This window comes from Phyllobates terribilis, unplaced genomic scaffold, assembly GCF_046119375.1.
Source record: "Phyllobates terribilis strain yellow unplaced genomic scaffold, ASM4611937v1 Scaffold_7__3_contigs__length_470593459, whole genome shotgun sequence".
Lineage (NCBI taxonomy): Eukaryota > Metazoa > Chordata > Amphibia > Anura > Dendrobatidae > Phyllobates > Phyllobates terribilis.
Window position 1 is genome coordinate 396,711,826 of NW_027362767.1, and position 21,840 is coordinate 396,733,665.

The 21,840-nt window shown below is 40.6% G+C and overlaps 1 pseudogene; it reads right to left on the reverse strand.

The window, feature by feature from the left end:
- Positions 1-7,427: 7,427 nt before the first annotated feature.
- LOC141155536 (cytochrome P450 2B9-like) overlaps positions 7,428-21,840 on the reverse strand; it is a 49,471-nt pseudogene continuing 35,058 nt past the window's right edge.

Sequence of the window (21,840 nt, forward strand, 5' to 3'; positions counted from 1 at the left end):
TATGTTCGGTTGGGCGTAAGAAGGTCAACATTCCAACTTGTCATTGGTGAGAACAGGCTGGACAAGTGGAGTGCACGGTGCAGATTTACAGCACTATTGTGCAATAGGTTGTAAAAACTGCAATAATTGCTTAGATTAATTTCAGGCACTGAAGAGAGAATTTCTAATGGCACATTTAGACGAACCTATACTGATTCATCTATATATGCAAGCAATCACACAACAAACGAGAAAAATGTTTGTATGTGAGGTCACTAGATTGTTTACACTAGTATAAAATTCAGGAGTACATTTCCACATATAACCAATGGATGTGCTGCCAGTAACATGATACGGGGTATGGTTACAAAATTATCGTTGTAACGATCTTTATGTTCCAATTAGTTTGTATAGGCTTGTAATCGATAGTCAAAGTGCAACCATATTCTAAGTAGATTATAAAAAGAGCTGTTTATATAGTTCTTAAAGTTATTAAACCTCTAAAGAAAAATTACCCATGCCATAAATAGTTTAAGACCACTAAGGGACAAAAGTTATAAAACAAAAAACATAGTAAAGCTGGATCAAGCTAACTGCATCACCTCATGTGTCTGTGCCTGATGTGCGTTTCGCCGTTGCTTCATCAGGGGGCAGATACCAAATAATTCTTCATGCGCCCACACACACTAGAGCAAAGTTGGTCAGATCTCAGAATTTCAGCAGGACCAGCTGACTAACCCATGTGTAAGGTGGCCTCCCAAGTTTGCCCCAACAGATGATGGTAAATGATTAGATAAAACTCCAGCACCTTCTCCGTATCCATCACAAGAAATATTAAATTAAAATGTCCATTTTATTAGTTCCATTAAAAAAACACATGAAAACATGTGTCAGGCAAACCTTACGCGTTTCGAACCAGGCAAGGGTCCTTAATCACAGGGGGAATTTCTATGACAGTTTTTTTTTTGTTTTCAGGGAAACTGTCACATCTCTACCAGGACCTGTTCCTACGACATCTTCTTCTGTTACCAGGCACTGCCATATTCATTCTGCGGGAGCTACTGGTGATAGATGAGATGTTGGACCCAGATGTTCAGCTCTGTCAAGTACTTTAGATTAAGGTGGTTGGGACCTGCAGTGCCATCCAGTTTGACATAATGGGTGTGTGTGCTGTCCAGCTGGAGTTATCAGCTCCTTGATCCAGCCAATTGGAAAGCACCACACTCTACTTAAGCTTCCAGAGGCTGCAAGATATAGTCTTGTTTTTATGTTTATCTGGTTTAGTCCTGCCTGTTTAACTCCTTGTTGCATCATTGTTCCTTGTTTTGACCTCGGCTGGTGTTTCTGACTATTCCGATTTTGTAGATTTCCTGCCCTTTTAGTTCTGACTCAGCTACCTGCCCACTCCTGCCAGTCTGCTCCACAGAACAGCAGCTTAACCACCATGAATGAGGAGGGCACCATCTAATGAGCGGGATCTACCTACAGCATCTCACAAACTAGCAAGTATGAAAAACAACAAAGAAAGAGGAGATGCTAACTGGCAGTGATAACCCAAATAATCAAGAGTAACCAAATAATTATCAATGGCAATAATGATCTATAAAAATATATCAATTTATTAAACACAAATAATTCCTGACACATATGCACATAATGACAAACCAACAAACAAATAAAACACCATTAAAAATAGTGGGAAAAGACCACTATCAAAGGGGCATGTGCCCCTGATGAAGCCAACGTGAGTGGCGACACGCGTCGGGCACTGCGGCACCAGCTGTTCTCTCTTACGCACAGGCTCCCACTATATGGTATTACCTTCTCTCTTGTTTCAGGCCCCGCTGCAGACATGTGTACATGTTAGCTTTGGGGGCAAATTTGGCCACCCACAGCGACTGTGCATCTATTTATGCGGGGGCACTTTCCAGTGTGGGGTAAAAGATATTGCTCTATTGGATTATTTATTTATGCATTATCATTTCACTGGCTTGGCTCCCTGTAATTGGTAATGGTTGCATCAGTCTGTCTGTAGGCACCTTATGCTACATCTCGCTTTTCCAGCCATTGGTGTATTTTACACGCCTTCTGTTAGTTACTCTCTTTTCTGATACATGCATTGCAGGGTCTGGGTAGTATTGACCATCACAGATATTGTGTTGAGCCTGTGCGCTCTGTATTACGCATTTCTGCCTTATTTTTGTATTATTATATATTGCATCATTATATACTATATTTCATTTTAGTGCATCAGCTGGCTCCTTTGATAGTGGTGTTTTCCCACTATTTTTAATGGTGTTTTATTTGTTTGTTGGTTTGTCATTATGTGCATATGTGTCAGGAATTATTTGTGTTTAATAAATTGATATATTTTTATAGATCATTATTGCCATTGATAATTATTTGGTTACTCTTGATTATTTGGGTGATCACTGCCAGTTAGCATCTCCTCTTTCTTTGTTGTTTTTCATACAGAACAGCAGCTTCTTCCGTGGCCCCAGCCCAGGGGTCCACGTTTAAGTTCAGATCCATGTAAAGGGATTAAAGGTTGAAGGTCAGAAAACCCTTGGAATATGGTAAGCTGAGTAGCTTGTGCTACGTCTTTCCGGAGAAGCCATTTTAGAGTTGCCAGGCGACCACTGACAGAAAGTCCTTACAGAAGCTTAACTACCACCAGAGGAGCCTTGCAGCAACTTATTCCCCTCTACTCAGTTAAAATACCTACATTCATTCAAACCTAACATGAATGTGTAGCATTTTCCAAATGTTTTTTGAGATTATGTAAAAGAACAGTCAGGATATCATCAGGGGACAATAAATAGCATTCAACTCTAAATCAAATGTAATGTGATAATGAGATGGCTTAGAATTAGTTTTCCTTTATCCCTGCTGTTCTGTTCATATTGGCTATACACTTGTACTGTTTGGGTCAATATGACTCGACTTATTAAAGTTTATTAATTTTAATATTTAGCTGTATCTAACTGTATGTGAACATGGTTGGTCAAAAACAAATGAAAAATAAAAATCAAAACTTCAGTTTTCTAAAGAAAATAAAGCTAAGTGTTGTACAGGTTCAGTTATTGCTATATTCAAACATTCTTACATTCTGCACAGAAATAACTCACATGTTCTTTACATAAATATTTACTACAACTAGAACATGCAATATTTGTTTTATCACATGAAGATGGACAAAGGCTGCATTTTCCCTTTTTAGGATTTTTCCAGTGCTGGTGGAGGCCGTGGGTTCGCTTTGTTGAGCTGCTGGATACGGTTTACTATGGCTGCGGCTTCTTCACTTCGGGGTTGTTCTTCCTAAAATAGATGGCAAAACATCTTCAAGAAAGAGTCTTCATTTATGCAGTTTATTCGTGTTACGATCGGGGTTTATTTCAGGCATTAAAACAAATGCATTATAGGCAGATACATCAAAAATGTTATAAAATAAAACCATTGGCCACCGATTGGTTTTGCGTTTACTTGTGTACGTAGCTATTAGATGATCTAGTGTATCAACTGCCCCTTTGGTGGAATTATAATCTAATGTCATCAGTAATATCATCGATACTACTTACTGCATTGTCATGGTGCATCGTGCTCATCTGAATCACCTGTTAGTTTTTTTGGGGAATATAAGAATCCATTGATGTATCTACAGTGAAATAAAACGTTGGAACTATCTTCTTTTACCAAGAATACCTTGCGGCAGTTCAGGCTTTTCCTTACAGTGCCCATAATTGGAAGTTTTTAGCAACAGCTGCCCCAGTTGGTGCAATGTAAAAAAGTTGTCAAATATCACATTTTGTCCTCTTAGTCCATATGTCAAATCTGAAACAAGTCGCATTCCCTGACTCTTTTCAGGTTTTTCTCCAGGCTTCTTTCCTGTATATACCTGAGCATTTAGAGAGTTTGAACTGCTGCTGTCACAAAGTGTCCATATCTTGATGCCGTACTTTGCTGGCTTACTCAGTATACATTGTGTGAACGGGGACCTACCTGGGAATGCCAAAAGTTGTTCATCCACAGTGACATTTTCACCAGTTTTGTATAATTTTGGAAGAATCTCTATACATTTATTCCAAACTTCTCTAATAGCAGCTAGTTATTAGAGAATTCTCTGAAGTTAGCAAAGGACAATTTTCCTGCCTCGTCTGAAGGCTGCAAGTTCCAAATTACATTTTTGTTTTTAGACTGAATTGCTTACCTCGGACTAGTTGTTTGGGTATCGTGCCTCATCAAATTCAACTTCAAAATCAGAATTCTCATAATCATTTCCCCCCCACATATTTGGTCCTCATCTTTGGACACTTTCTTCAGTTGGATATCTTCTTCAGAATCTGGGGCGCTGGCAAGGTTTTACAACTCAGCTTCACTCAATGGACGTCTTTACCACATTTTTATCCAACTTTCCAAATAATGGACACTCACGACTTTCAAGAGGTGAAATCACCATTGTGGAATACAATAGTACTAGATAAATAAACAATAATGATATTGCAACAAACACTAACCAGTTTAGTAACAATAATAGCTTATATACTGCAGCAAAAAAAGACCTGTACTCAAAGCCCCTGCATAAAAATGTATCGAGCGCACTGACCGGCAGGAACTGGAGAAGTCGATAAACAATAGTAGATGCAATTGATAATCCCCAATTATACTATAAATTGTTTATGTGACTGAAAATATGGCGGGAGATCTGTAAACAACACTATCGGGTCATATTGACCTGAACTGTACATATGTAACAATTAATATTTCATACAGAAAAAGATAAATAATAAAAAAAACTCATAATAACAACACCAATCCATAATCAAACTCACCTAACCACGATTTGCAGATCCTCTTAATAAGTAATTTGCAGCTTTCCAAACTTTTTTTTCAGGTCAAATAGACCCATACAGTACAGCAGGGTTAGAGGGGCTATCCTATTATTTTAATTCACACAGTATATTGAGGAAATAATTTTGTGGCACATATTATAGGTTCAGTGCCAATTTACCCCTTTGTGGAGCACTGCCTACTTCTTAAAGCTGATACAGATTGTAATGTCTTCCTGATCTCAAAAAGGCAGTCAATGCATTGGTTAAAGTTATCCATTAGCATCTTCGGATTAAAAATTAGAAAAACAATTTTCCCATGTGCATTTTTATTCTTGATTTCCTGAACTGGTCATATGCTTTTTCATCTGCTGCCTTATGGGAATAGAAAAGCTGTCTATGAGGAAAGCTGGATAAGATAGCCGAGATTCTCATAGGAGAGCTTGTAGTACCACAAATTCATATCCTCAATAGGGATGAGCAAATTGTTTCATAACTAATCAAATATATTACAAATTTCCCCCCAAATTTTAATTTGCAAGAAATCTTATTTTTTGGTGGGTGTGGGGAGGTGAGGGTGGGGGGTGAGGGTGGGGAGTGGGGGGTGAGGGTGGGTGGTGGGGCAATGCAGATTGCACTAATCCAGCAAAATAGAATTTATCCCGCCTTTATTTTGCTGTATTCTATTAATGCCAGCAATGGGTTAACATAATTAAAATAAAAATCTTTTTAATCACTTTTCCTCACTTGTTCTTGTGCACCACCGCAGCTTCCCTGTCCACAACATGTGTTGTCCCCACCTTCAAGTATCAACAAAAGGCTCCTAATAGGCCTCAGTTTGGCCTTAGCACTGGAATGGAGTGATGGGTGAACAGAAGACCATTGCGGAGGACCGGGGAATTATGGCAGCCCAAAGGCTGCCTCTTCACAACAATCAGGGCATTTTCGACCAAATCTATTCAGACTGAATCAAACCTGCTTGCCAAATTCGATGGAATTGATCCAAATCAAATTTAAGAAGATTCACATATGATAAAAAGGACCATGTATATTAATATATTCCTGGCCCTCACCAGTCACTACGTGCAGCTACTGGCCTGTCCTCTTCTATATGTCTTCAGTCCTCATCAAGATATCTCCAGTCCTCTTCTAGACATCTCAACTTCTTTTTGTCGGTGCTCTAGTAGATGTCTCCAGTTCTTTTCTAGATGCCTCCTGCCCTCTTCCATCTTCACAATGGTTTTTGGCACCAACAGACCTCTGGCGTTGACTTGACCTAAAAACATCATGAATTTGCAGAGCGACTCATGTCATGATGTTGCCTAGTCATGATGTTGCGCTGATGATAACTATGAAGATGTTATGCTCTGGAGTCTCTAGAAATCTCAAAGAATCTTATGGCACATTTCATTCACTTTGAATAAATTCGATGCAAGTCACATTTACCTGTCAAAAGTGAATTTCAGCAGATTCACTCATCTTTAAACAGTACCTCTACTTTTAGCTTTATCTCAACTAGTGTTGAGTGAATTTGTTCGACATTTCAAATTTGGGTTCGTGTGTGGGGTTCCGGCTTGATCACGCCAAAAAATCGACTCCGCCCATGAACATCCCTGATTTGCCACGCTGTCACGCAAATGTTATCTGCGTGACAGAGTGGCAAATCAGGGATGTTTGTGGGTGGAGTTGATTTTTTGGCGCGAACAAGCCGAAACCCACGCTGTCACGCAGATGTTATCTGCATGACAGCGTGGCAAATCAGGGATGTTCATGGGCGGAGTCGATTTTTTGGCATGAACAAGCCGGAACCCTGAACACGAACCCGAATTTGAAATGCCGAACAAATTTGCTCAACACTAATCTCAACTCTATCAGTTTTCTCTTTCTGTACATTATTAGTGATTTTGCCAAAGAATTAAATGGAAAAGGTTAGAGAAGGCAAGCTATTTGTGGCTGCTTTGGTTGTGAGATTGGAAAGTAATTTTCATGGCCAGGGAGATGAAAGTTGATAATGAGGTAAGGACTCATTGACTGTATTATGAGCTTGTTGAGAAATAAAAGTTACGTTTTTCTATTTTTACATTTCTATATACATAATAGGTTGCTAACGCCAAAAAGAAAAACAACTGATTACTCTGAGTACAACTAATCTTTTAGGGTGTGATATATACTCAATGATGCCGTATGCACAGTGCTCAACAATGCTAAATACACAGTACCACTAACTGATACTCATTTCTGTATAACATAAAAAACATTAATTTCCATCATGTGGCAATTAATATTTTTTTTTATTCTTCTTTTATTCTAATAGTTTAGTTGTTTTCTTTAGGGGAGACAATCTGTAATTGTATTAGCAAAAAAAAAAAAGACTACCAAAATGTTACACTATATACGTTCTTCTAGAAGGGGCTGAATTCATTCAAAGCAGAAGCTATAATTGATGACTATAAAAGAAATGGAAAGAAATATCTGTGTTAGTGATGAGCGAGTATGTTCTGTTAACTCTTTCGGCAAGCATGCTCAGGTGCTTGCCGAGTATCTTCAGCGTGCTCGAGTGTTATGTTTCAGGCATTCCTCACATGTATTAAAGCTGTCAAATAGTCGCAAATCATACACACGGAGTGACTGAAACATAACACCGAGCATGCTGAAGATACTCGGCAAGCACCTGAGCATGCTCATAAATCTCGAGTAACAAGCATGCTCGCTCATCACTAATCTGTGGTCATTAAAAAGGGTTCAATGTATGTTATTTTGTATAATATTATTACAGCAATTTCATCCTGTTTTTACATTTTACTACTTGCTTGTATGTAGTGGAATTTCAAGTCAAGTACTAGTGAACCTTAAAGGGGTTGAACTGGATTAAAACAACAAAGCTTCCCCTTTCCAAGAACGGCCACATCTGGATAAAGGCTGTGCTAGGTGTACCGGCATTGTCAGTGGCATAATTAAAGTCCTATGGTCTCCAGTGCAAAATTTGGACCTGGACCCCCACCAGCATGTTGGTCAGATGTAATAATATCTTTGTTCTGGCCCTTGTACTATAATTAAGTCTCCGATCCTGGCACCTATTATGTAATAATGTGGCCAATCCTGTTATAATGTCCAATGTCCTAGACCCCGTCCTGTAATAATATCCTCTGTCCTTGCCCCCATCCTGTAATAATGTTCTTCATCCTGGGAGACATTTAAGCCCTGCCACCCAGGACCATCCAAGAATGTCCCAAAAATGACCATTTTTTGGCATAGTTTTACTAAGTATTGCCCCTTTGCGACCCATTTCATAGAACTTTCTTGGAAAAGTGGGACCATTAGCAAATGTAAGGGACCGAATTCTGGGAACCCCATCATTCTTTTGAAGGAAAAAATGAATTCTGCAGCTCTCTACCTATTGAATGGTGTATCAGTTCCCTGAACAACAGGTGCACAGGTGAGCTGTTGTGCAGGAGTTAAAGCCAAAGAACCTTTGGCTGCTTTGTTTTGAGGAACCACATGGTGATCCACATGGATTCCAGAAGGTGGAATCTGTTTTATATATTACAGACCCCTATGACATGGAAGTGGAGGCATTTCTTAATGAAAAGTCAACAAAATGTTTTATCATGGGAAGCCCATATTATCATGGGGTCAGACTCATTTACATTCAATTGTTTATGTATTAAGTATTCTGGTTAATAAATATAAATTATTGTAGGAAGTTCTCCAAAAAGTATAAATGTGAATGGTCATCTGAGGACAGCACACATCTCATAGGGCCGAGGTCTAGTTCCATTGCTGTTGGGTTCTGGAGTGATCTCTATATTCTTCTTGTCCACGGTGGGTATCAATGTAAACTTCTGCAGTATGGTGGTAAGGAAAAGGAAGACCTCAGTACGTGCCAGACCTTCTCCCATACATACACGTTTACCTGGAAAGACAGAAGATAAGAAGGCTACTTCATTAAAGTGTTACGCTGGAAAAGCTCATAAAATACTTTGAAAAGTCACATAATTTTTATGCAATTTTGCGACTTTTAATATTTTTGTGCCATTTAAGGACAGATCCACTAAAATGAGTGGAGGAACCACTCATGAAAAGTTGCGGCGTTTCTTGTGCCAGAATTATTACTCCATTCCCTGGAGTAAGGAACCTATCTTAAGGATAGGCCATCAATAAAAAAGACATGGACAACTCCTTTAAGATAAATCTAGCCCATTGATCAGCTGATTGGCCATAATCTCACTCCAGAAAGCCCTGAAGATCAGTTGTGGCCATTACCCCCCCTCTATGACATTTATTTGCCCTAATGCGGTAATCCTAGTGGACAGTGGCTCATGAGTAATCAGTATAAAATGTGTATATAAATACCTGTTGAAAATGGGATGAAGGCATCATTCTTTTTAAAATTTCAATTCTCATCAAGAAAATGGGATCCTTTAAGACGGAAGATAACACAGAAATGATCAGGGTTCCCTGAAACAAGGAAAAAAATACTTTTTATATTTTATTAATTATTCACAAAGGATATGGATATGAGATATAAAACGGTCCAGGCTGGGAGTTAACAGCAGAAACGTATTATAGAGAGATGGAGAAAAAACAGCATACTGCAAAATCCTGCACCACAATCTCTTTGGTTTTAAAAGTGGAGGTAGATTTCAAGATTTGGACATCTTTGGGGACAATTTTTTTTATTTACTTAAATGCATGTTTTTATTAATTTTTGGACTAAGGCTATGTGCCCACGATGCAGAAATACTCCAGATTATTCCTGAGCATTTCTGCATCTCCCTGGCAGAAAAAACGCATGCGGATTGTACATGCGGATTGTACATGTGGATTGTACATGCGTTTTTCCTGCCAGGGACAAGCGGATGTGAAGCGCTCTTCACTTGCATTTCCGCATGCGGGTTGTCAAGCACTTTCCAAACGATTTTAGCATCACTTGGAAAGTGCTTGACAACTTGGTCACACTATATAAATCCATGCAACCGGCATGGATTTATATAGTGTGACCGTAAAGAATGTTAAAAAATAAAAAATAAATATTATACTTTTTTCTGATTGTCCCCGATGTCCTTGTCTCGGCTTACCAGCAGCTCGCGGTAGATTAAAGGACCTACCGACGTCAGTGGTCGCGTGACCCGTCACATGACTAAATGATGGCACCACAGGTCCTTTTAGTCTACCGCGACCGGCCGGCAAGCCGAGACGCATTGCTAAGGACACCCGGGGGCCATCAGAAGGTAAGTATAATATTTATTTTTTATTTTATTCTTTCTTTTAGAGGTACTATGGTACTCGGGTCCGGAGGAGAGTCTCCTGTCCTCCACACCCGGGTACCATCTGCACATTTAAATGTTTGGATTCCACATGTACAGATGCAGTGATGCGGAATCCAAGCGTTCCAATGCAAGTCAATGGCGGCGAAAACACAGCGCTTCCTCAAAATAATTGGTAGTGCTGCGGATTTTTCAGCAATGATAATCCGCAGCGGAAATTTCTGCAGTATGTGCACAGCACATGCTGATTATCATTGGGAACATGGCAGGCCTTCTACCATGTGTTTTTTAAGCGTTTCTGAAGCCGGATTGCGGCTGCGGAAATGCTTAAAAAACGCATCGTGGGCACACAGCCTAATTCGTAAGAGTCCTGGAGAAGGAACCACCCACTTTAAAACTCTCAATTGAGCATATTTTGTTTATTAATAGATGTACTTTTAACAGTTAGTAATGTCCATTAATGGTTCCCTGATGATTAGAGTTGACTGTAATCTTAGTCGTGTAATTCACTCATTGTCAGTGGGCTTTAATAGAAGGATTATTTGAGTTTATATTGTGGAGTTGGGGGTTAAAAAATAAGTTTTTAATTAGGATTCAATAAATTTCTTTCACTATTTGACTTTTTATGGACTTTTTAATTCCCTGCACACTGCTGGCCCGATTAAAAACATATTTTTTTAACCCCAAGTCCACAATATAAATTCACATAATCCTTCTATTAAAGCTCACTGACAATGAATCAATTGCACGACTAAGTTTATGACCACAAATCTCATCAAATTTGAACTGAACCTTAGGGCTCAGAATATTCAGATGTCTGCTTTCCGTATGTGCCACCATCTGCACACAGAGTGCACACACACCCATTATAGCCAATGTGCCAGTACACATGTACAATTTATCACATGGACCAATGGTCTACATAGAAAAAATCACAGCATGCAATATTATGGTCCAGACTAGTGCGTGTAATAGGAGGTAGCTCCAGTGTCTGTCCACAATGTAGACGAGCACACGAAAATGAACACAGAGCTAGTTACTAGTGATGGGTGAGTATGCTCGGCACTGCTCGATACTCAATTGAACATCGGAATACTCTAACAGTTCCGAGTATTGTGTGGTACTCTGGTGCCCGTAAGCTTAGCGCACCGCACTGAAGCCTGGTCAGCTGGACTTTTTGTATGCGTGCTCTGCTGATCTCTCTCTCTCTCTCTCCCTTGGCCTCACAAGACCATGAGTCAGGAGCCTCCGGAAAAACTGCTCAAGTTCCCCCTTTGACTTCAATTATGTTCGCTACTCGAATCGAGCATATCCGAGTCTTCAACATGCTCGATTCGATTAACGAGCGCTCAAGCATTTCACTGCTCGATCATCACTACTAGTCACATCTGCAATTGCAAACCTAAGTGCTCCAAATTTTCATATGGCCACCTGAACCCAGCATTAATGTGATCTTAAATCAGCTGAGAGGTGTTCAGAAAAAGACAGATAAAACAGTTATTCCCTCATCAGAACAAGTTCCCAAACAGATCACTTTTGATCACTCATTATAGTTTTCTCTACTGCAGTTCTAGCAGAGCTTGGAATACTGAGCCCTGTATAACCCCGCCCACTCCACTGATTGGTAGCTTTATGTATACAACTTACATTGACAGAAAGTTGCTAATCAGTGGTGGGAGCAGGGTTGGCAAGGAGGCACTAGACAACTAGTCTTGTGTTGATAATCTCCTGCTGATAAAACATTGCTTTTATTGAAACAGCAAAACAAATCCCAGTAAGTGACACAACACTGGAATAAGCGTCTCTCCTACTACATCATGCTCCTTTCAGATTGTATAGCAAAAATTTGCTGCCAGCTTTCGTTTAATAAAGAACAAACTTGATGATAAAGATGTTAAGTAGCTGAAGTTTCCATGTGCGCGCCCTCTAAGCCTGTTCCCGGATGGTGGTTATTAACTAGTTACAGCAATATATTCTATAAATATTTTATTTAAAAGATCTCAAGTGGTCGACGCTACCCTATTGTTCCTCTTGGACATTGGGTATGTATAGCTTCAATAGAGCAGTGGTGGATACACAACATCAGTCTTCCAAAGGAGATACAATAATCAAGGCAGTGCGAAAGCTCCACATGGTGTGAAACGATCGTCGGCTTTCTGTGCTTTTCGCTCTCCTGCCATTGTATGTGCACGAAATAAAGAGGACTTTTATGAATTGAAAGCAAATGGAGGAATGCCACATATTATTTTTTACTGTTGGAATATACTACAGTATAACATACTGGGAACATCCTCCTCAGAAATTAAATTCATCCTGAACCTAATAAAAAAGAAAATCTGATTCCAGACTAAAAATATCCAACAAACTTGAATATAAATCTTGTAAACTGTTACAAAATAACTCACTACTTTATTAAGTCCACATAAACTTCATGTAAACTATATTGGTACTGGCAGAGCTCCATTTCAGACAGCACAACACATTCTCCTCGGATGACCCAGTGAACCATCGACAGCCAAAACAAACATGTGCTAAAGCCGAACCTACTGGATATAATATGATGATATTGTAATAATTCTTTTATATTGTTATAAATTGTTATAAATCCTCATCAGGAGTCAAAGTTCTACATTGCAAACTCTGTTGATCCCTTCTGTAAATCTTGTTGACAGCGAGGAAATTGCATGACTAAGGCTACAGGCAACTTGGGTCACCTTAAGAGCCATTCATGGCCAAGATAACAGCTGGCAATGAAGGAAAAATACTCGATAAAATATTTCACTAACTTAAAGGGAATGTCTTTACATTTTAAACACCCTTTTATGGAATTGTGAGTTTTAGAGGGAGAACAGTGCCTCCTGAGACAGATTTGCCAGATAATGACTATAAAAAGTGTTTTGGAGGACCCAGCAGTACACTACAGTACACAGACTGCCCAGTTATTTCAGTAAAAATAAATGTGTAATACTCCATCTTTCCTGTAGGAGCACTGCTGGTAAATCAAACACTTATTGTAGTTGATAAACAGAGGTCGTAGCAGAAAAACTCTGCCGAGGTCAGTTTATAAAGGGATAGTTTTAAGCCTACAACACCTTTAAGGGGATTTATCCAGTAATGTTATTTTGTTACAAAATAAAGTAAAATAATGTTATCATCAGGAAATGATCTGTTGTTTCAATTAGGTTTTTGTGTCATATGTATTATTAAAAATAAAAAAAAACAAGATTATACAACTTGCGATTTTCACACTGGTCACTTGGGATTTTTAATCTCATACTTCGTGTCCTTCCAAGAAGAGTTTTCAGCAGGCTCATCATCACAGGCAGGATTAGAATAAAAGGCCACACCTCTATACAAGTCTTATAGCACAGGATGAAACAACCAATCATAAAAGGCGATGTCATGGCTCCTCTTCCCTTCACAATGATATTTTCATATGCTCATTAGATGCTTTAATACAAAAAAGTTATCGTCTGAGTCAGTTTCTTGCTGCTAACGTACTTGTGAATTTCCTGAAATCACACTAAGTTAAAGTTTAAAAAAGCCCTACAGGCCAGTGTGAAAATTTCAAGATTTCTAATTTTTATTTTTTTAATATAAATTGTAACATAGAAAAGTAAAAATTGCCAAAAAAAATTATTTAACCCCCCAAAAAACTAATTTAAGCAATGGGTCAATTTCTTCACTTTCACTTTTTATGCTAAAAAACTCTAGATTGCAGTATTTGGATATTTTTCTTTTATTTCCACCAGATTTTTAAAAATGTTTTAGATGACCCAGCAAGTCATAGGAAAAAAAACAATAGTTTCCAGTGATTTTTGCCGACCTTTGGAATGTGATATCCTCTGAATGTTGTATCTCTGCTGGCAGCGTGTAATAATCCTAGTGGTGCTATATCAGCAAATCTGTGGATTTCATGACAAACAGCATCTGTATACGGCATCTTGGACCTGTCTTCTGTCGACGGTATACGTTCTTGGCCAATGACATGGTCAATCTCTCTTTGGACCTTTTCTGCAAGTTAAGTTAGTAAGTTGTAGGAAGACTGCGTGAAAATAACAGTGAATATAACAGGAACGTAAAACAACTGGCAGTCAACTGGTAAAAGATTGAGCTCTGAAGTTTTACCCTGTCCTTATTAGAGATGAGCGTTGTTCTACTCGAACTGTTCGCCAATCTCAAATTCGAGCTGTTTTGGGCGGTGTTCGAGCCGGTCGGCGAACACGAACAATTTGAGAAAAATTCGGCTGTTCGAGGTTATGTTCGATAACTGTTCGTGCACCAAAATCATAACTGGATTTTTTCTCAGTAATGATGAAAATTAATGTTAATACGCAGTTTGAGTGTACAGCGGGGCGGGGGGAGGGGCAGGGGATGGATCTCTGCAGGAACAATGAAGATCTCCATTTTTTTTTCTCTTTCCCGCATTTGCAGTGGGGAGGTGCAATCTGTCAGCCTATCAGCAGCGCACACACGGAGCGAAGTGCTTTTTTTCACACAAGCAAGGGCATGTGTGATTGGCAGTGTATGTCACATGTCCTTGCCCTATAAGACCAAGCCATTTTCCCCGTCGCCACCATTTTCTCACTGCTGCAGCTGCGTGTTAGACGGCACCGCTGTTGCTGTGTGCGCTATACCTTGTTAATTTCAAGCCAATTTTCGCACAAATATACAGATAGCTTGGGAGTAGGGAATAGTTGTGATTGCAGTCCTTTTAAGGACTAGGTTACAGCATTTCCTACGACTTTTATCAGGCAGGTCTGTGCTCTTAAATAGATAGATTGTGGGAGTAAAGACTAATTGTAATTGGAGTCATTTTCAGGACTAGGTTACATCAGTTCCTATCAGTTTTTGCCAGGCAGGTCTGTGCCAGTGCTGTGCAAGTTTTTTTCACAGCATTTGGCTGAATCTAGCAAAGCTAATCCTTTTTGGCCTATTGCAGAGTGTGTTAGTCAGTGGAGTAGCCTATCTGTGTTGCAAGATATACCACCTGTGTATAGAATACCAATTTTTTTACTGCACCTAGTGAAGTAAAATCTTTTGGGCATAGCATCATTCTATTAGTCCATCTATACTGACCTCCATCAGGTTGCAAACTGAATATAATTTTTTTCTGCATCTAGCTCTGAAAAAATATTTGGGCTTCTAGCGGTGTGTGGGACTTGGTCTATTAGTCCATCTATACTGACCTCCATCAGGTTGCAAATTAAAAATAATTTTTTTCTGCATCTAGCTCTGAAAAAATATTTGGGCTTCTAGCAGTGTGTGGGACTTGGTCTATTAGTCCATCTATACTGACCTCCATCAGGTTGCAAATTAAAAATATTTTTTTTCTGCATCTAGCTCTGAAAAAATATTTGGGCTTCTAGCAGTGTGTGGGACTTGGTCTATTAGTCCATCTATACTGACCTCCATCAGGTTGCAAATTAAAAATAATTTTTTTCTTCATTTATCTCTGAAAAAATATTTGGGCTTCTAGCAGCGTGTGGGACTTGTTCTATTAGTCCATCTATACTGACCTCCATCAGGTTGCAAATTAAAAATAATTTTTTTCTTCATTTATCTCTGAAAAAATATTTGGGCTTCTAGCAGCGTGTGGGACTTGTTCTATTAGTCCATCTATACTGACCTCCATCAGGTTGCAAATTAAAAATAATTTTTTTCTGCATCTAGCTCTGAAAAAATATTTGGGCTTCTAGCAGTGTGTGGGACTTGGTCTATTAGTCCATCTATACTGACCTCCATCAGGATGCAAATTAAAAATAATTTTTTTCTGCATCTAGCTCTGAAAAAATATTTGGGCTTCTAGCAGTGTGTGGGACTTGGTCTATTAGTCCATCTATACTGACCTCCATCAGGTTGCAAATTAAAAATAATTTTTTTCTTCATTTATCTCTGAAAAAATATTTGGGCTTTTAGCAGCGTGTGGGACTTGTTCTATTAGTCCATCTATACTGACCTCCATCAGGTTGCAAATTAAAAATAATTTTTTTCTGCATGTAGCTCTGAAAAAATATTTGGGCTTCTAGCAGTGTGTGGGACTTGGTCTATTAGTCCATCTATACTGACCTCCATCAGGTTGCAAATTAAAAATAATTTTTTTCTGCATCTAGCTCTGAAAAAATATTTGGGCTTCTAGCAGTGTGTGGGACTTGGTCTATTAGTCCATTAATACTGACCTCCATCAGGTTGCAAATTGAATAAAAAATTTTTCTGCATCTAGCTCTGAAAAAATATTTGGGCTTCTAGCAGTGTGTGGGACTTGGTCTATTAGTCCATCTATACTGACCTCCATCAGGTTGCAAATTGAATAAAAAAATTTTCTGCATCTAGCTCTGAAAAAATATTTGGGCTTCTAGCGGTGTGTGGGACTTGGTCTATTAGTCCATCTATACTGACCTCCATCAGGTTGCAAATTAAAAATAATTTTTTTCTGCATCTAGCTCTGAAAAAATATTTGGGCTTCTAGCAGTGTGTGGGACTTGGTCTATTAGTCCATCTATACTGACCTCCATCAGGTTGCAAATTAAAAATAATTTTTTTCTTCATTTATCTCTGAAAAAATATTTGGGCTTCTAGCAGCGTGTGGGACTTGTTCTATTAGTCCATCTATACTGACCTCCATCAGGTTGCAAATTAAAAATGATTTTTTTCTTCATTTATCTCTGAAAAAATATTTGGGCTTCTAGCAGCGTGTGGGACTTGTTCTATTAGTCCATCTATACTGACCTCCATCAGGTTGCAAATTAAAAATAATTTTTTTCTGCATCTAGCTCTGAAAAAATATTTGGGCTTCTAGCAGTGTGTGGGACTTGGTCTATTAGTCCATCTATACTGACCTCCATCAGGTTGCAAATTAAAAATATTTTTTTTCTGCATCTAGCTCTGAAAAAATATTTGGGCTTCTAGCAGTGTGTGGGACTTGGTCTATTAGTCCATCTATACTGACCTCCATCAGGTTGCAAATTAAAAATAATTTTTTTCTTCATTTATCTCTGAAAAAATATTTGGGCTTCTAGCAGCGTGTGGGACTTGTTCTATTAGTCCATCTATACTGACCTCCATCAGGTTGCAAATTAAAAATAATTTTTTTCTGCATGTAGCTCTGAAAAAATATTTGGGCTTCTAGCAGTGTGTGGGACTTGGTCTATTAGTCCATCTATACTGACCTCCATCAGGTTGCAAATTAAAAATAATTTTTTTCTGCATCTAGCTCTGAAAAAATATTTGGGCTTCTAGCAGTGTGTGGGACTTGGTCTATTAGTCCATCTATACTGACCTCCATCAGGTTGCAAATTGAATAAAAAAATTTTCTGCATCTAGCTCTGAAAAAATATTTGGGCTTCTAGCAGTGTGTGGGACTTGGTCTATTAGTCCATCTATACTGACCTCCATCAGGTTGCAATTTGAATAAAAAAATTTTCTGCATCTAGCTCTGAAAAAATATTTGGGCTTCTAGCGGTGTGTGGGACTTGGTCTATTAGTCCATCTATACTGACCTCCATCAGGTTGCAAATTAAAAATAATTTTTTTCTGCATCTAGCTCTGAAAAAATATTTGGGCTTCTAGCAGTGTGTGGGACTTGGTCTATTAGTCCATCTATACTGACCTCCATCAGGTTGCAAATTAAAAATAATTTTTTTCTTCATTTATCTCTGAAAAAATATTTGGGCTTCTAGCAGCGTGTGGGACTTGTTCTATTAGTCCATCTATACTGACCTCCATCAGGTTGCAAATTAAAAATAATTTTTTTCTTCATTTATCTCTGAAAAAATATTTGGGCTTCTAGCAGCGTGTGGGACTTGTTCTATTAGTCCATCTATACTGACCTCCATCAGGTTGCAAATTAAAAATAATTTTTTTCTGCATCTAGCTCTGAAAAAATATTTGGGCTTCTAGCAGTGTGTGGGACTTGGTCTATTAGTCCATCTATACTGACCTCCATCAGGTTGCAAATTAAAAATATTTTTTTTCTGCATCTAGCTCTGAAAAAATATTTGGGCTTCTAGCAGTGTGTGGGACTTGGTCTATTAGTCCATCTATACTGACCTCCATCAGGTTGCAAATTAAAAATAATTTTTTTCTTCATTTATCTCTGAAAAAATATTTGGGCTTCTAGCAGCGTGTGGGACTTGTTCTATTAGTCCATCTATACTGACCTCCATCAGGTTGCAAATTAAAAATAATTTTTTTCTGCATCTAGCCCAGCCAATAGTTTTGGCCTAATACCACAGTTTGGCCACTCAGCTCTGCTCGGTTACCATCCATTGTTTTTTTGTGCAAACAACTCCAGAGTTGTGAATTAGTTAACCACCAAAATGAGTGGAAAAAGGCCTGCTGCTGGTGGAAAGGGGAATAGGCGTGTTGGGAAGGGGAAAAAAGGTTGTGTCCGTGGGGTAGGTGCAGAAGAAAGACCATCTTCCAGCCAAACTAAAATGTCTACTTCTTTTAGCGGACAATGTGATAAGATCCCTTTCTTACGGCCAAGCCAATCGCTACAAATTCCAGATGAGGCACAAAAACAGCAGGTGCTTCAACGGATATCAAGTGCTCCTTTAAGTGGGCTCTCCTCCACATCAACTTCAACATCACAAATACTCCAGTCCTCAAAGGTGTCACCCAAATCGCACTTGCTTCCTCACAGCTCCCAAATCTCCAGCTGCCCGTCTGAGTATGAGGTAGAACAGATGGTTGAGTCTGCAGAGCTGTTTACTCATACTATAGCCTGGGAATCAGAGGTCGACTCCAGCGCTTCTATGAATCCAGACGAGGAAATGATCTGCACTGATGCCCAGAATCTTTATGAGTCGGATCCAGGACCAGACGCAGAAGGTTCTGACCATTATGTAGACCCTCATTCCCAAACTGTAACTCCTGTTGGTGGAGACAATGAGGAAGACGATGATAAGACTCAAATACCTGATTGGAGCGACAACTTTAGTTTTTTGTCAGGGCAGGAACAGGTTGGCTCTGAGGACGACGGGTGTGATAACGCACAGGGTGATGATGATGAGGTCGGAGATCCCACTTACTGTCAACCCACAGTCAGCCAAGAGATGAGGTCAGCAGAGGAGGTGGAGGAAGATGCTAGTGACGACGAGGTCAGGTTGCGCCTTCCTGGACAGAGACGTAGTACTGGAAGCACGTCAACAACTGCATCCTCAAACACAACTCTGCCTCTCACCACAAGTCGTGGTGGCTCTTCAGGTCGCATGGGTGCTAAGCCTTGCATAGCCTGGGCATTTTTTCAGATCGATAAAGATGACCCAACTCGTGTTATCTGTAACATTTGTCAGCAAAAGCTAAGTAGAGGCCAAAAAATACATAGTTTGAGTACTTCATGCATGAACCGGCACATGGACATGAAGCATAAGTTGCAGTGGGAAGCTCAGTGTGCTACAATGCGGCCTAGCCGGCCGGGCCAATCACCGTCTGCCATATCTTGTGCATCCGCGGCCTCTTCATCCTCTGTGACTGGGGGGACAGCAGTCACACCTGTTTTGGGGCGCAGACCTGCCACCTCTTTACCCGCAACAGCCAGCGTGATTGGCAGGTCATCATTTTCTTTGGAGGTGGTAACACCAGCTGGTGTTGAGCGCTGTCCGACATCGATAGCACCACCTTTGGATCAAGGCAACCTAACATGTCCGCCTGCATCTTCCTCACAGACCGGCAGTTTGCCGGGGACACCCTTATCAACCCCGTCTAAGCACAATAGCCAGCCCTCGGTCCCTCAGATGTGGACAAGTAAAAGACCATTTCCTCCTAGCCATGAGAAAGCTAAGAGGTTGAATTTCACCATCTGCAAGCTCTTGGCTACAGAAATGCTGCCTTTCCGCCTGGTGGACACAGAGGATTTTCGAGACCTTATGTCCGTCGCAGTGCCCCAGTACCAGATGCCCAGTCGGCACTACTTCTCAAAGAAAGGTGTGCCTGCGCTCCACCAGCATGTCGCACACAACATCACCGCTTCTTTGAGAAACTCTGTGTGTGACAGGGTGCATTTCACCACAGACACTTGGACGAGTAGGCATGGACAGGGACGTTACATGTCGCTGACTGGGCACTGGGTAACTATGGTGACAGCAGGACAAGGGGCTGCTGTCCAAGTCTTGCCGTCCCCACGAGTTGTGCGTCAATCCACTTTATGTCAAAGTTCCTCCACTGCTTCTGCCTCCTCAACCTCCTCTCGGTCTTCCACCTGCACCCAAAGCCTGTCTGGTCATGCCACAAGCTTTCTAACTGCGCAGAAGGGATCCTGCACACCTCCTTACTATGCTGGCAGTAGGGCTCAACGTCATCAGGCGGTTTTTACATTGAAATGTCTGGGAAATGTGAGTCACACAGCTGAGGAGTTGTGGTCAGCTCTGGAGAACCAATTTCATGAATGGTTGTCTCCACTGGACCTGAAACCAGGGAAGGCCGTGTGCGACAATGCTGCAAACCTGGGTGCGGCCCTTCGCCGGGGCAATGTCACACACGTGCCTTGTATGGCTCACGTGTTGAACCTGGTTGTCCAGCAATTTTTAGCCCACTATCCCAGACTAGATGGCCTTCTGCAGAGGGCACGGTCGCTGTGTGCTCACTTCCGCCGTTCGCATCCCGCAGCTCAGCGACTTACATCTCTACAGAAGTCGTTGGGCCTGCCACTTCACCGGCTAAAATGCGATGTGCCTACCCGGTGGAATTCAACTCTGCACATGTTGCAGCGACTGTGGCAGCACCGACAAGCCCTGGTGCAATACGTTCTGACGTATAGCCTGGGCCAACGAGATTCAGAGGTGGGGCAAATCACGCTGGAGGAGTGGTCTCAGATCAGGAACCTATGCACCCTTCTGCACAGTTTTGAAATGGCGACGAAGATGTTTAGTGCTGACGATGCCATTATCAGCATGACTATTCCGGTGATTTACATGCTGGAGCACATGTTAAACAGAATTCGGAGTCAGGTGGTGGCACAAGAGGAGGTGGAGGAAGTAGAGGAGGAGGAGTTGTATGCGGAAGGGCTAACATCTGCAAGGTCCAGACGGTCGGCAGCACCAAGGCGGCAGGCATGTGAGGGTGGGGGAGATGGTTTTACCAGGGCGCATGGTAGCAGCCAAACTAGTGAGGAAGGTGCAGGAGCCCAGGAAGAAGTGGAGGACGAACTGATGGAAGACTCATCAGATGAGGGAGACCTTGATCACATTTCTGTTGTGCGAGGTTGGGGGGAGAGGACAGAGGAAGGAAGCATGATTGTTACCTCGCCAGCAACACAACAGGGACTTGGTGCTCCTGGATGCGCAACACACATGAGTGCCTTCTTGCTGCACTACCTGCAACATGACCCTCGAATTGTGAGAATTAGAAATAATCCTGACTACTGGGTTGCCACACTGTTAGATCCCCGGTACAAAAGTAAATTTGCCGAAATTATTCCTGCCATAGAAAGGGATGCACGCATGCAGGAGTATCAGCAGAGACTGTTGCAGAATCTTACATGTGCTTTTCCACAAAATACCAGTGGTGCACGTAGTGAATCTCACAGTTCCAACTTGCCAACCGTGGGACCGTCAAGTGTTCAGCACTCAAACCGTAACAGAACCACAGTATCTGCTGGTAACATCAATTTTGCGGAATCATTTCACCACTTTTTTAGCCCATCCTTTGCAAGGCCACAGGAGACAAGAAGTCTGACACATAGTCAACGCCTAGAGACGATGGTACAGGAGTATCTCCAAGTAAACATTGAAGCCACGACTGTGTCACTGGACCCTTGCTCTTTTTGG